The sequence below is a fragment of the Amblyraja radiata genome, chromosome 1 (genome assembly GCF_010909765.2).
Source record: "Amblyraja radiata isolate CabotCenter1 chromosome 1, sAmbRad1.1.pri, whole genome shotgun sequence".
NCBI lineage: Eukaryota > Metazoa > Chordata > Chondrichthyes > Rajiformes > Rajidae > Amblyraja > Amblyraja radiata.
Genome location: NC_045956.1, coordinates 146,911,763 through 146,925,040, shown reverse-complemented (window position 1 = coordinate 146,925,040; position 13,278 = coordinate 146,911,763).

The window sequence follows — 13,278 nt, the reverse complement described above, 5'->3', positions numbered from 1 at the left end:
ATTTGTCCCCACTGGTGGCACTAAATCCATTTTGTACTAGACTAAGTGGGACCCATTGTCACACAGGATGCCTGGTCCCCCAATGCAATATTCCACCACTCACACATAGCCCCCAACTGCGCAGGCGCAGCTGACGTGTTCCCGTTGTGACGCCCCTGATCTCCCTTCCTCCCCTCAACCCCACCACTCTGCCTTTTGCCCTCCCCTCCCCCACACACACACTCTACCCCCCCGCAGCCATTCCTGCCCATTGGGTGCCAATTGTGACGTAGAACAGGCAGGTATTACTGTGCAGGCGCAGCTGACGGGCACGGCAAATGGAAAAGGAATTTATTAAAGATTAAAATGTGAATAACTCTTCAAATATAACACCAATTTAAACGTTAAATATGAGATTTATTCAGTCCATACTTTTTTGTTGTGTCTCTTGTTGCGTTCTGCAGCCGGGGGAGGGGGACGGCTTCAGGCGGGGCCTGTCGGGGGTGGGTGGGGAGGGCACTGCCGTGGCCTACCGCTGCCGCTGCCTATCGCTGTCGTGGTCATCGCTGTCGTGGCCTACCACTGCCGCTCCCCACCGGCTTCAGGCGGGGACCAGTGGGGAGCATCCTGCAGTGGGAGATGGAGATAGCTTCAGGCGGGGACCGGTGAGGGGGGGGAGGAGCGTCCTGCAGCTGGGGACGGGACTGCCAGGTGGGGGCCGGTGGGTGTAGCATCCTGCAGCGGGCAGTGGGACAGCTTCAGGAGGGGCCTGTCAGGGGCCGGGGAGGGAGCATCCAACAGCCAGTGGAAGGGGACGGCTTCAGGCGGGGGCTGTTGGTGGCTGGTGGGGGTGGGGAGGAGCGTCCTGCAGTCGCCGGAGGGGGACGGCTTCAGGAGAGGGGCGGTGTGGGGGAGCGACCTGCAGCCATGGGAGGGGGTGCGGTTTAAGGCGGGGGCTGTCGGGGGCTGGTGGCGGTGGGGGGGGGAGCATCCTGCACTCACTCCATCCCCCTTCAATGCCCCCATCGATTCCTAGTGGCTCTTCGGCGGCCCAGCCATTCCCGCCCATTGGGTTCCCATTGTGATGTAGAACGCACAGGTATTACTGTTTTACAGTTAACGGGCACGTCAAGTGGAAAAGGGATTGGTGGAGGTGGGGAGGAGCGTCCTTCTGCCGGGGGAGGGAACGGCCTCAGGCGGGGGCTGTCGGGGGCTGGTGGGGGGGGGGGGAGCGTCCTGCAGCTGGGGGAGGGGGACGGCTTCAGGCGGGGGCTGTCGGGGGCCAGTGGGGGGGGAGGGGAGTGGCCTGCAGATGGGCCTACCGCTGCTGCTGTCGTGGGCTGTCGCTGTCGTGGCCTGCCGCTGCCACTGACTACCGCTGCCTACCCCTGCCGTGGCCTGATGCTGCCGTGGCCTATTTCTGTCGTGGCCTACCGCTGCCACTCACCACCAGCTACAGACGGGGACCAGTGGGGAGCATCCTGCAGCTGAGGACGGGGACGGCTTCGGGTGGGGGCCGGTGGGGAGGAGGGTGACATGGGTGGTGGGGGGGTGTATCAGCCATGATCACAGTGAATGGCGGTGCTGGCTCAAAGGGCCGAATGGCCTACTCCTGCACCTATTGTTTATTGTCTATTGACCTGGACTACATCTCCTCCCACCCTGCCTTGCGCAAATACGCTATTCCCTTCTCTCAATTTCTCCAGCTCTGCTGGATCTGATCCCAAGATGAAGCTTTCCATTCTACCACATCCAAGATGTCTTCTTTCTTCAGTAAACTGTCATAGTAAACCCTATGCTGTCATAGATTAATCCCTGACATGCATCTCCACTGTTCTGTAGGTAGACACAATATGCTGGAATAATTCAGCGGGTGAGGCAGCATCACTGGAGAGAAGGAATGGGCGACATTTTGGGTCGAGACCCTTCTTCAGACTTATGTTGAGGGAGAGGCGGGACAAAGATAGAATGTAGTCGGAGACAGTAAGACTAGTGGGAGACCTGGGAAGGAGATGGAGAGAGAAAGCAAAGGGTTTTTGAAGTTAGAGAAGTCAATGTTCATACCGCTGGGGTGTAAACAATCCAAGCTAAATATGAGGTGCTGTTCCTCCAATTTGCACTGGGCCTCATTCTGACTATGGCAGTGGCCTAGGACAGAAGGTCAGATTGGGAATGGGAAGGGGAGTTGAAGTGCTGAGCCACCGGGAGATCAGGTAGGTTAAGACGGACTGAGAGGAGGTGTTCAGTGAAACGATCGCCGAGCCTGCGCTTGGTCTCGCCGATATAGAGAGGTTGACACCTGGAACAGCGGATACAGTAGATGAGGTTGGAGGAGGTGCAAGTGAACCTCTGCTTCACCTGGAAAGACTGTTTGGGTCCTTGGATGGAGTCATTCTGGGGTATTGTGTGTAGATTGATGATAACAAAAAAGAAATTAATCCATTTAAAAATAAGGCTGTAACGTAACAAAATGTGGAAAAGGTGAAGGGGTCTGAATGCTTTCTGAATGCACTCTATATCACAGCATTTGTGTCAGTTGTAATTAGCCTGCAGCAAAATAGTAATCACTGTTTTGAAGGACCTGGCATTTTCTGGGAATTGTTATTATTTGTATTTACAGTACCGGCGCGGCCTTGTCGGCTTCGGCAGCCGCGGGCTCCAACCAAGAAGCGGCCGTTCCAAGTGGCCCAGCCGCCGAAAGGACTCTCCCGACGCCGGGACAAGACCACCCGGTGAGAACGGCCAGGGACATCGGGCCTCCGTAGAGGCAACTGCGGTGGCCCCAATAGGCCTGACTTTGGGGTGAACATGGGGTGGGGACTGGACATTGTGCCTTCCCCCACAGTGCTATCCACTGTGGGGGGATGATTTTTTTTGTCTAACTGTAGTCTTGTAGGTCTGTGTCCAAGATGGCTGCCGTGAAGGGAGAGTGGACGCTGGCACGAATTGGTTGCCGCTGCTCTCTCTTCACACTGTGTTTTTGATTTTCTGTTTTTGGATTGAATTCTGTTTTTAATTTGTGTCATTGTGATGTCTTTAATTACTTGTTTTACTCCGATTATATGTTTTAATTTCGATTACTATGTAAGGTGTCCTTGAGATTTTGTATGAAAGGCGCCCATTAAATATAAAATTTATTATTATTATTACATGGAGCCACTCCAAATATGTATCTTCAATTCATGAAACTATGTTTCCCTCTAATATATAACACACCATTCTGTGCATGATAATAAACTGTACAAAATGTCTTGAATGCATTTCACGCAGCCTTCTTGATTTTATGAAAATTTGCTTTAAAAAAGAATTCCAGGTGTGTATCGTCTTTGTTAAGCAAGGATTTGCAGTTGACCGTAGTATTCCTCGTTACTAGTGACATTGTGTTCTCATGATTGAAATACCAAGGTCTATTGCATGAGAACTTATTCAATGTTTCAATGATACTTTATTGTCACATGTACCTAGGTACAGTGAAATGCTTCATGTTGCATCCAACTCGGTAAATTAATAGAGCAGACCATGCCATGCTATACACAAGAGTCACCATGTTTCTGCCACTGACAAAGTTACATAATTTTCATGAGACTTATCTTCCACTCGCTGTGGTGAACCAGGGCTGCCGCTACTTGCGGTAGTAAGCAGTGCCCGCTGGGTTCCCCTTCATTCTCGCCAGCCTCTCCCCTCCCCCCCTGGCCAGGTCCCCCCATCGTTAGCAGTGTACATAGAAACATACAAAATAGGTGCAGGTGTAGGCCATTCGAATATGATCATCCAAAATCCGTCCCCCCTTCCTGCTTTTTACCCATATCCCTTGATTCCCTTTGCCCTAAAGGGCCTGTCCCACCTGGGCATCATTTGCGCGTCACGCAGATGGCGTGCAAAGATTTTGAACATCCCAAAATCCTGGTGCGCTGCGCACGGCCGCACGTCACTGCCTACATCACCACGCACCATGTGCGCGTAATGCGCACCATGCGCGTATCACATGCGCGTCACGACACGCGGGTCGTGCGTCGTGACGCGTAAATTATGTTGCGTAAATTACGCGCAAATGACGCCCAAGTGGGACAAGCCATTAAGAGTTAAATTTAACTCTCTCTTAAAAACATCCAGTGAATTGGCCTCCACTGCTTTCTGTTGCAGAGAATTCCACAGGCACACAACTCTTTGGGTGAAAATGTTTTTCCTAATCTCAGTCCGAAATGGCCCACCCCTCATTCTTAAACTGTGGTCCCTGGTTCTGGACTCCTCCAACATCGGGAACATTTTTCCTGCTTCTACCCGGTTCAATCTAAGAATTTAATCTATCTTTATAAGATCCCCTCTTATCCTTCTAAATTCCAGCGAATACAAGCCCAGTCGACCCTTTCTTTCATCATACGTCAGTCCCACCATCCCGAGAATTAACCTGGTGAACCTACGCTCCCTCAATAGCAATAATGTCCTTCCTCAAATTAGGACCACAATTGCACACAATACTCCAGGTCCGGTCTCACCAGGACCCTGTAACACTTGCTCCTAAACTCAAATCCTCGTGCAATGACTTTCTTCACTGCCTGCTGCACCTGCATGCTTACTTTCAGTGACTGATGTACACCCAGGTCTCGTTGCACCTCCTCTTCTCCTAATCTGTCACCATTCAGATAATAGCCCTTGCTTTCCCTCTCTCTGCATCCCCTTCCCGTTCACAGTTCCCCCACCAGTCTTATGCCCCTGTCCCACTTAGACTGTGTGCCCCACCCAAGGTTTTCTTGCGGTTCCCAGAGGTTGCAGGTAGTGGAAGCAGGAAGGGAGACTGACAAAAACCTCCGGGAACCTCCGGGAACCGCACGGAAACCTTGGGTGGGGCGCAAAGTCTCCAGAGGTTTCTGTTCAGGTTTCCTAAGTGGGAGAGGGGCATAACTGTCTCTGAGTACATTCTATCTCTGTTCCGTCCACTCCCCAGACATCAGTCTGAAGGGTCTCGACCGGAAAGGTCCCCCATTCCTTCTCTCCAGAGATGCTGTCTGTCCCGCTGAGTTACTCCAGCATTTTGTGATCTACCTACCATTCAGATAATAATCTGCCTTCCTGTTCTTGCCACCAAAGTGGATAACCTCACATTTATCCACATTATACTGCATCTGCCATGTGTCTGCCCATTCTCCCAGCCTATGCATGTCATCCTGCAGCTTTGTAGCATCCTCCTTGCAGCTCACAATGCCACCCAGCTTTGTGTCATCCACAAACTTGGAGATGTCACATTTAATTCCCTCATCTAAATTGTTAATAGATATTGTAAACAACTGGGGTCCCAGCACCGAGCCTTGCGGAATCCCACCAGTCACTGCCTGCCATTCTGAAACGGACCTGTTAATTCCTACGCTTTGCTTCCTGTCTGCCAACCAGTTCTCTATCCATGTCAATACCCTACACCAATACCATGTGCTCTAATTTTGAATACTAATCTCTTGTGTGAGACCTTGTAAAAGGCTTTTTGAAAGTCCAGATACACCACACCACTGGATCTCCCTTATTCATTCTACTTGTTACATCCTCAAAAAATTCCAAACATTAGTCAAGCAAGATATCCCCTTCATAAATTCATGCTGACTTTGACTGATCCCATAGCTGTTTTCCAAATGCACAGCTACAACAAGGTTCCTCATGGAAGGTTGGTTAAGAAGGTTCAATGGTTGGGTATTAATGGTGGAGTAGCAAGATGGATTCAACAGTGGCTGAATGGGAGATGCCAGAGAGTAATGGTGGATGGTTGTTTGTCAGGTTGGAGGCCAGTGACTAGTGGGGTGCCACATGGATCTGTGTTGGGTCCACTGTTGTTTGTCATGTACATCAATGATCTGGATGATGGTGTGGTAAATTGGATTAGTAAGTATGCAGATGATACTAAGATAGGTGGGGTTGTGGATAATGAAGTAAATTTTCAAAGTCTACAGAGAGATTTATGCCAGTTGGAAGAGTGGGCTGAAAGATGGCAGATGGAGTTTAATGCTGATAAGTGTGAGGTGCTACATCTTGGCAGGACAAATCAAAATAGGACGTACATGGTAAATGGTAGGGAATTGAAGAATGCAGGTGAACAGAGGGATATGGGAATAACTGTACACAGTTCCCTGAAAGTGGAATCTCATGTAGATAGGGTGGTAAAGAAAGCTTTTGGTGTGCTGGCCTTTATAAATCAGAGCATTGAGTATAAAAGTTGGGATGTAATGTTAAAATTGTACAAGGCATTGGTGAGGCCAATTTTGGAGTATGGTGTACAATTTTGGTCGCCTAATTATAGGAAGGATGTCAACAAAATAGAGAGAGTACAGAGGAGATTTGCTAGAATGTTGCCTGGGTTTCAGCAACTAAGTTACAGAGAAAGGTTGAACAAGTTAGGGCTTTATTCTTTGGAGCGCAGAAGGTTAAGGGGGGACTTGATAGAGGTCTTTAAAATGATGAGAGGGATAGATAGAGTTGACGTGGATAAGCTTTTCCCACTGAGAGTAGGGAAGATTCAAACAAGGGGACATGACTTGAGAATTAAGGGACAGAAGTTTAGGGGTAACATGAGGGGGAACTTCTTTACTCAGAGAGTGGTGGCCGTGTGGAATGAGCTTCCAGTGAAGGTGGTGGAGGCAGGTTCGTTTTTATCATTTAAAAATAAATTGGATAGTTATATGGACGGGAAAGGAATGGAGGGTTATGGTCTGAACGCAGGTGTATGGGACTAGGGGAGAATACGTGTTCGGCACGGACTAGAAGGGTCGAGATGGCCTGTTTCCGTGCTGTAATTGTTATATGGTTATATGGTTATATGGTTATATGGTTAATAATCAACTTCCCCACTACCGATGTAAGGCTAACAGGTCTATAATTCCCCATTTTCTCTCACCCTCCTTTCTTAAAATCTGGAGTTACATTGGCTGCCCTCAAGTCCACAGGAACTAATCCAGTGTTGAATGTACATTGGAAAATGATCACCAAAGCATCCACGATTTCTAGGGCCACCTTCTTGGGTATTCTGGAATGCCGACCATCAGGTCCTGGGGATTTAACTGCCAACAGTTTACCTAACATCACTTTCTGACTAATATGGATTCCCTTCTGTTCCTCCCTCCTACTAGATCCTCGGTCCCCTAGTGTAATGTATTCATGCATATTCATGTATATGCTAATGAGTTGGTGTTGTATATAAGTAGGGAATGTTGGGTAATCAACTCTCTCATGATCCAGGCAGCCTGCGTGTAAGTTGTTATTCATTCTGCTGTCCGGAATATAACAAAATTGGCAACGAGGATGGGATAGAGTTTGTGAACTCATCCTTTAAATACAGTGCAGGACTGTTTTGCAACACGCAGGATTGTTTAACAGTTTAAAAAGTAAATACGGAGTTGTGTCGCAGTTGTTTGCGAGCTGGACATGAGAGGCCTTCAGATCCGTCTATGCAGGGGACTGTAGTTTAAAACAGCAGCTGGATAAATCGGCGAGAGTTTGTCAGGCTATCGCTATGTTGTGTCTATGTGGCAAGATGTCGTCCTTGGGAGTGTATAACATTTAAGACTGAGTTTTTTTTGTCGAATTCCTCAAGCTGAATAATCTTTGTACAGCTAAGTTTTAGGTGAATTGTTACACCAGAACAGGCAGGATTTCGGGGTTTTTGAACGGACCTTTTATTTAAAAAAAAGAGAACGACACGATGGCAGCGTCCACGGGCTACATCGGAAACTTTGGTACTTTTGACAAGAGTAGAGAGCCGTTCAACAAACATGTTTTTCACGGCAAACAATATATTGGAGATTAGTGGTGAAGGAGAGATAGTGACTGAAACAAATAAGGCCGTTTGCGAACGCATGAAAGCGATTCTGCTCACGGAGTTCGGTCCTGAAGTGTACGGCACACTCGTGAATCTCCTTGCACCCTTAAAGGCAAAAGACGTGCCATTTAATGACATTATAAATAAGTTGGAGGAGCACTTCAACCCAAAGCCTCTGTAAATTGCAGAAAGCTATAATTTTGGCACTAGAAACCAGAAGCAGAATGAAACAATCAATGAGTACATTGTTGACTTGAAAAACTTAAGTTTACACTGTATTTGGAACTTTTCTCGGACGAGCACTACGCAACAGATTTGTTTGTGGTCTAGTGGATGAACGAATTCAGTCCAAACTGATGAACACTCCAGATCTCACATTCGAGAAAGCATGCAAGATTGCTACCACAATGGAGATGGCATCAAAGAATACTCGTGAGTTTCGTCCACCACGGACTGCAGTGGCCATTTACAATCACAAGGCAATGCCTACGGCCAAACCAAGAGGCGCTAAACCAAAACCAAAGTATGGTGGGGAGCCCAGTTCAGCCAGTTGTTATCGTTGCAACGGTAGTCACTCATCTCAATTTTGTCAGTTCAAAATGGCCATGTGCTATAACTGCCAGAAGAAAGACCATATCGCCTCAGCATGTCGGGCCAAGCATAAAACAGGAAACCAACAAGCTGCGGGAATCAAGCAACAACACCAGAGAGGAGTTCACAACTTGGACGTGAGCCCAGATAGAAATGAACTTGGGTTGTACACCATTTATACAACCAACATCCATAAGCCCACAACCAGCCAAGGCAAGGACTTTCGAACTAAACTATTGATTAATGAACAGTTAATCGATATGTGTATTGCCACGGCAGCAGATGAGCAATGCCACGGCCATGAGCAAAGACCTGTACGAAACAAAGTTCCCACAGATACCATTGTTTGAGAGTAAGGTCAAGCAGAGAACCTACTCGGGCGAAAGGTTTGGAGACATGTGGACAAATGAACTGTAAAGTTCAGCATAATGGTCAGTCAGTAACATTGCCCATCATAGTAGCCAGCTACAGAAATAAACCAACCCTCCTTGGAAATAGAATAGAATTAGACTGGAAGAACATTTTCAGCGTCAATTTGTCCAAATCACGTCTTGAAAACGTCATATGCAAACTTGCAAACATTTTTGCTGACAGTTACAGGGGATTAACAGGGTACTCTGCACACATTCAACTTAAGCAAGATGTGTGGCCTGTGTATTGTCGACCAAGACCTGTACCATATGCACTAAAGCAACAAGTGAAGGTAGAACTCGACAAATTAGAGTGTAATGGAGTACTTGTGAAGACAGACCAGAGTAACTGGGCAACGCCAACTGTGGACGTACCCAAGGCTGATAAAACTGTTCGACTATGTGATGATTACAAAGTCACACTCAACCAAGCCGTTGATGACGAACAATATCCGTTACCAACCTCGCAAGGTCTGTACGCCGACCTTAGCGGAGCAAGAGCCTTCACTAAACTGGATTTGTCTCACGCTTATGCCCAACTCAATGTCGATAAGGAAAGTCAGCAGTACTTGACTATCAACACACATAAGGGCTTGATTTCATATACAAAGCTGCCCTATGGTGTGAAATCCTCCCCGAAAATGTTCCAGTCTGTCATAGACCAAATATTACAAGGCATTCCGCACTGTGTGTGCAACCAGGATGACCTACAGATATTCACAGAGGGCATGGTAGAACATCTGGAAATCCTCGAGCAAGTTCTCACACGACTGAACTGCCACAATGTCAAACTGCGTCAAAGTAAATGTGCATTTGCACAGTCAGAGGTGGTCTACCTTGGACTCAAAGTAGACGCCAATGGACTTTGTTCTGTGAAGGCGAAAGTTGAAGCAATAGTGAATGCTCCAAAACCCAACAAGTCAGAGTTACGATCATTCCTTGGGATGGTGCAGTTCTATGCACGATTCCTTCCAGATTTAGCAACTGTGCTAAAGCTACTCCATCATCTGCTACAAAAAGATGTGAAATGGATGTGGGAAAAGGAACAGCAATGTTCATTTGACATCTGCAAGGAAAACTTGACAAGTGACAAACTTCTTGTTCACTATGATACGACACGCGAGATGAAACTTGCTTGTGATGCTTCAAGTTATGGTGTAGGTGCAGTGATCTCCCACGTAATGAATGACGGACAGGAAAAGCCTATTGCTTTTCCATCCCGCACCCTGTCATCGAGTGAAAGCAACTATGCGCAGATAGAAAAGGAAGCACTCAGCATTGTGTTCGGAATCAAGAAATTTCATCAGTTTCTTCTCGGCAGACCATTCACCCTAGTGACTGATCAGAAGCCACTACTAGTGGTACTTGGTCCCAAGTCAGCTATACTTTCCATGGCGGTATCAAGAATGCAGTGCTGGGCAATTTTGCTGTCCCAGTATGCCTACAAGGTGGAGTACAGATGCTCCAAGTGCAATGCAGTTACAGATGTGTTGTCCCGGTTGCCCCATGAGAACTCTGACGTGGGAAGTGAGAACTCAATCTACACACTGCAAGTTGTAGGTTAAGACATTCCAGTGACTGCAACAGAAATTGCAACAGAAACAAAGAAAAACAATGTGCTGAAGAGGGTATATGAACAGACATTGAACGGATGGACTGAAATCGATAGTGGATTGAACTCAGTTCTGAACTCAGAGCTGAAGCCTTTCCATAATCAACGCTATGAATTATCATGTGAGCAGGGATGCATTACATGGAGTTACAGAGTGGTTGTACCAGAGTCTTTGAGAAACAAAACTATGAATGAACTTCATGCCGAACATCCTGGCATAGTAAGCATGAAGCCAATTGCCAGAAGTTTTGTTTATTGGCCTGGTATTGACAGTGACATCGAGTCACTGGTGAGCAAATGTAGCGTCTGCCAAAATTGCCAGAGTAAACCACCAAAAACACCACTGCAACCCTGGTCATGGCCAAGTAGATCTTTTCAGAGATTTCATGTAGATTTTTGTGAAAAGGGTAATGATCACTTTCTGGTGCTGGTAGATAGTCATTCCAAATGGATTGAGGTTAAGCATATGGGGTCAAGCACTATAACTGAGCGTACCATAGATGAGTTGAGCAATTTTTGCATGCCATAGTTTACCGGAAGAACTTGTTTCTGATAACGGGCCTCAGTTTCGTTCAGAAACATCGTTTGGCTAGTTTCTTGCTGAAGTTCAGAACCACACCACACACAACAACAGGTTACTCACCTGCAGAACTGTTGATGAAGAGAAGGCTAAGAATACGCCTAAATCTAGTTCAACCCAATTTGGCTTTGAGAGTTGAACAAAAACAATTAAGTCAGAAACACCATTTTGACTCCCACAAAAAGGAGAGGTACTTCAAGCCAGATGAGCAGGTTCATGTTCTCAGTCCTCCCAATAGTCCAGCTGAGTCAAATGGGATGTTGGGAAAATAGTGGAGTGTGTGGAACAAAAAGATACTTAGTTGAAGATGGAGATAGGATCAAAAGTGTTAATTTCGATCAAATGATTCCAGCCAAAGATGAACCAAAACCTGAGCATGAAGTCCTAATCCCTGAGTCTTTATCTGAAAGTGAGTTGGAAGAGCCAACTGTGATTGAAACACAAAGTTCAGTCAGTACAGACAAAGAAACAGATTCCTCTGGTCAAAGTCAGGGTACTAAAACAGAGCCAAACAGGCCTACAGTTGAGTCAACACCTACACCTGTTACTGTTAGACGATCAGGCAGGATCCGTAAACCAGTAGTCAGATTAGATTTTTAAGTTAAGTAACTCACTGTCTAGGTAGAATGAAAATGTGTAAATATGTAAAATAAATATATTGTGTTATCATTTAAGATTTAATGAACACTGGTTTAAATCAAGTATCACAGCAAGAAAATTGTAACTGTGTACTTAGATTTAATACTTAAAAAAAGGGAGAGCAGTGTAATGTATTCATGCATATTCATGTATATGCTAATGAGTTGGTGTTGTATATTAGTAGGGAATGTTGGGTAATAAACTCTCGTGAGCCAGCCAGCCTGCGTGTAAGTTGTTATTCATTCTGCTGTCCGGAATATAACACCTAGTATTTCCGGGAGATTGTTTGTGTCTTCCTTGATGAAGACAGAACCAAAGTACTCGTTTAACTGTTCTGCCATTTCCTGATTCCCATTATAAATTCACCTGTGTTCGACTGTAAGGGACCTACATTCGTCTTCACTAATCTTTTCGTTTTCACTATAGGAACTTTCGCAGTCAGTTTTTATATTTCCTGCAAGCTGTCTTTCATGCTCTTTTCTCCCCGTGTTAATTAACCCCTTCGTCCTCATCTGCTGAGCTCAAAATTTTCCACTGTCCTCTCGTTTGCTGCTTCCTCTGGCAAAGCAACGTTTTTCACTGTGCCTAGTCCCATGTGACAATAAAGTATTCCATTCCATTCCAAATGTGGCCTACCAATCCCTTATGCGACTGTAACTTAACACCCAAACTCTTTACTCAATATCCTGACTTTCGCAACACTGCATGGCACCAGCCATGGCCGGCTCGCCAACAGTCTGTCTGTCCCTTCCTTCTTTGTTGTTTATAGTATGTGTTAAATGTATGTTTTAGTGTTCTTTAGCTTATTTTATGCGCGGGGGAGGGGGGGGGGGTGTTGGGGAAACTTTTTTTAAATCTCTTACCTCGACGGAGATGCGATTTTGTTTCATATTGTATCTCCGTCTCCACTGCGGCCTAACATCGTGGAGGTGGCGGCCTCTGCTGGGGACTGACTTTGAGAGCACCAACCGCGGGAGCCTGCAGACTTTAACATCGCAGAGCTGGCGAACCCTTTGCCAGGGATTGACTCGGAGCCCAAACCGCCTCGACACGGGAGCTTCGACTGCCCTGATGCGGGAGCTTCGACCGCCCCGACGTGGGGCTGCGACCGCTGGCTACGGGAGCTTCGATCTCCCGACTGCGGATGGTTCGACTGCACCGACCGCGGGAGAATAAAGAGTGAATAAGATTCGACTTTATTGCCATAAATCACAGTGGGGAATGTGGGGAATCCACTGTTAACTTTTATGTTAACTTTTATGTAGTTGTGTGTTTTGTTGCTTTTCTTTAGTATGGCTGTATGGTAATACGAATATCACTGTTCCTTAATTGGCACACGTGACAATAAAAGACCTTTGAAACCTTTGATGAAGGTCAATATACCAAAAATCATCATCACCACCTTTTCTAACTGTGACACTACTTTCAGGAAATGACAGGATATACCTGTACTCTTAGATCACTCTATCTCCAACACTTCTCATGGGTCTACAATTATATGTGATGATCCTGTCCTGGTTTGACTTCCCAAAATGCAACTCCTTGCACTTATTTACATTACGCTCCATGAGCCATTCTTCAGCCCACTTGTCTAGTTGATCAAGATCCTGCTGTAATTTTTTATAACCATTTTCACTGTCAATGAGATCACTTACTTTAGTGTCAGATA